The sequence below is a fragment of the Drosophila sulfurigaster genome, chromosome 3, assembly GCF_023558435.1.
Source record: "Drosophila sulfurigaster albostrigata strain 15112-1811.04 chromosome 3, ASM2355843v2, whole genome shotgun sequence".
Lineage (NCBI taxonomy): Eukaryota > Metazoa > Arthropoda > Insecta > Diptera > Drosophilidae > Drosophila > Drosophila sulfurigaster.
In genome coordinates, this window is record NC_084883.1 from 29,702,991 (window position 1) to 29,706,420 (window position 3,430).

Below are 3,430 nucleotides of genomic sequence, written 5' to 3' on the forward strand. Positions count from 1 at the left end.
GGTAGCGTGGCCGAGCGGTCTAAGGCGCTGGTTTAAGGCACCAGTCTCCTCGGAGGCGTGGGTTCGAATCCCACCGCTGCCAAGCTGTAAATCTACTTTTTTTTTAATTTTTTATAAATAAATTACCATTAAATAAATAGTTTGCATACATTTATTTTAATTTGTGTGTCTATTCCTGTTTTGTTAAGCCATCTGTCAAGCGTTGGCAGCTGTTTGTCAACACAACTACAGCCAGCACATAGCTAAACACTTTTCTATGCAATTTAGTTAATACGACAGCGGCAGCAGCAGAAGCAGCAGCAAAAAACAACAGCAGCAGCGACATGTTGGCACTCATCTGCATAATTTAATTACATTGAACAATAACAACAACGCACCCTCGTGCACTCACTCACACACATACACACGGACACAAACGGTGTAGAACGTGCTGCGTTTTGCACTAATAAGCGCGAGTCGACAGACTGCCTCCATGTCTCCATCCGTCTCTCTTACACTCTCGCACTTCCAGTTTACGTTCTCCCTGCAGTTGCCTTGTTACTTGTCAAGCGGGCACACGACAACAACACCAACAACAACAACTGCAACAAAAATCTCAAGTGAACAGCGAAAGCGACGCTGGCATAAACAGTTACACATTTGCATGACACGCCTCCTGCGCCCGAAAGCTCCCTGAAGTGGAGCCTCGCCTGATGCTGCTGCCACCGTTCTTGTTGTTGTTGTTGTTTGCACATATGCGACATTAGCGCACGCAAACAACGTACACACAATTAGAAGAATTAACAGTAGTTAAGGCAGCAACAACAACAAGCAGTGCTGCGGGTGGGAAAGGGAGAGCGATACGCCATTGCTGGCGGCTGTACTCAACTTGTTGTTGTTCCTGCACTGCTTGTATTTTAGTTGTTGGGAAAGGAGGAAAAGAGAAGTTTGCAGCGCGTTGCACTTTTCGTACTTCGCATAGTTTCGACTTCTACGGCCTGTCGCCTACCACACACACACACACACACACATGCACTGCGTCTGAGCGGATGAGAAGGTTAGCTTGGGGTTGGGGGAAAGTGGAGAGAGCCGCTCTGTGGCAACTTATTGGCCACAACATGCCAACTTATTAGGCAAAAGCGCAAAAGTTATAAATTGTTTTACGAGGCGCACATTGTTGCGGGTATAAATATGAGAGCATAACATAAGGCAACGAAGCCAAAAAGTTCGACTGCAAGGACAGACAGAGAGGCCAAATACACTTCCCAGACGGCGAAGCATGACAAATATTCCAAACTATAATTCTATTATTCTATTAAATAATTTAAGGTTTATTGAGTTTAAAGAATACAAAATTAAGCAAAATAAATATTTATGAATTTCTATAATCTCTAAAGATTATTATTTATTTTTATTATTTTCATCAAACAATTATTTATATTCTAACAAAATATATTACATCATATATACTTGTATATCATCATCATAACATATATACTATATTACATAAATTGAACACCTTGGTTTTTTTTTAATGTTTTATCTTTGTTAAATAAATTATTTTAAATATTTTGTTTGTGCTACGTCAGTGTTAGTTTCTAATCAAACTACATTCAGAATATCATATATCAGGAACTCAAAAATAAGTGAATTATAAACATTAAAAAATACATTGATGTATTTTCCCTTTAAGAGTTCTGTTGCTTTTCTAATTTCACTCATTTAATTAGCCTTAAAAGTTATACAATTTATTTCTTGGAATGGGTTTTAAATTAAAGCCTACCCTTTAAGTCCTTGACAGCATAGTTGTAGGGACTGCTGAACGGGCTTTTAGTAACCCTACTTGGGTTTCTAGTTGACCACAACCGAGTGACCGGAAATCCGTACAACACGCGCCACAAGCCAAAAATGTACGACATCCTTCGTGCCCAGGATCTATTGTGTAATATCCGTTGACTATTATTCTAATTCGAGTCGAAAATTAAAAAGTTGCCTATGAGCTGACGAGCCCTCAGCACGCCTCCGTCCCTTTGCTCTGTGGTCTTTGCTCTGGGACTTTTTGTGTACGTTCAGCAAAAATTTCATGGAAAATAGAACCCAAAAACCGAACAGAAAACAGCACAGCACAGAACGGAACGAAACGAAACGCCTTTTTTGAATAGGGACAACGGCTGGCATCCTTTTTGGCTTCTTGTTTTATTTCTGTTATTCAAAATAAAGCTACCGCATCAACAAAAATAGCAAAACAGCACAAAATTCTCGTAATATGCATACTATACGAAATAAATAGAAATATGACAGAGGGAGGAAGGCGTATAAAAAAAAATTAACATATAAATTAGCACAACAGACAAAACAGAGCAAGTGAGGACTAAAAGGAGAGCCAACGAAGGACGAAGGACGTCTGCTTTTGTTTTGGAAAACAATTTCTGTTGCATAAATTTGGCAATTAAAAATATTTTTTTTTGTGTTCTACTTGTATTCGCGCCCGCAAGTATTTCCCTATTTGACCGCATTTTGTTCTGGCAAAACTTTCACATTTCCCCTCCAATGATTTGGATGGCAAAACCGTTGCATTGTTTCATATTATGAATACTCCCCCAACTACTATTGAAATAGACCTCGTCAGCAGCCTGTAACATCTTCAACTCTCGAAAGAAGCATTTAAAAGCGAGGCACACAAAACGCACATAAAAAGTGCTGACACCTTTGAAAAATTTTCACGCTAATAAAACACAAAACATGTCACTGGGAAAGCGTGAAAGAGAGAGAAAGGGCGGTAGATGATGGCGATAAAGTCAGAGCATAAAGCTTCAGCGTTGACAATTCTCAGCAGAGAGAAAGAGAGAGAGCGAGAGAAGTAGGGAAGAAGTTGAAGAAGCTTCTCCCTCTGGCAAAAGGAGCAACCACAGAGCTTGGCCGCCTACCAACTTGGGGAGTGGCGCTGCCAACTTGTTTTGTATTTTTTCGCCCCATTTTTGTCAACACACAACAACAAAGCAAAGCAAAGAAAAGAAGAGGGAAGAAGAGAAGAGGAGCTGAGAAGAGGACAAAATGATTCAGAAATTTGTTTTAATGGTGCGCATTTTTTTATGCTTTTCTTTACAACTTCTTTTCATATTGTTGTTTTTTTCTTCTTTTTTTCATCATCGCCACTTTGCCTTCTCCGGCTCCTTCCCTTTTTTCCATATTGTGTTTCATTTGTGCAGCGACAGCAGTAAAAATGTTTTCGCCCCGCTCCTTCGCTAAAGCGAACCGCAAGTTGTGCAACATCATAAACCCATTTGCGTTTTTAATTAGTAACAGCGCGTTGCCCGACCGCCAGGACACGCCAGGATACGCCAGGACATTGGTCAGGGATATGCGTATGGGAGCAGCATGTCGTCCTCAAACAAGAGACGCCACGAGGTGCCGCAATCTAGATGTCACACAGTGCTCCCTCCCAGTTCTC

The 3,430-nt window shown here is 40.6% G+C and overlaps 1 non-coding gene across 1 annotated transcript; it reads left to right on the forward strand.

Annotated features, from left to right (window-relative positions):
* On the forward strand, window positions 1-82 carry Trnal-aag (transfer RNA leucine (anticodon AAG)). Its single transcript has one exon. It is a non-coding gene; the product is annotated as a tRNA-Leu (tRNA).
* The last annotated feature ends 3,348 nt before the right edge of the window (window positions 83-3,430 follow it).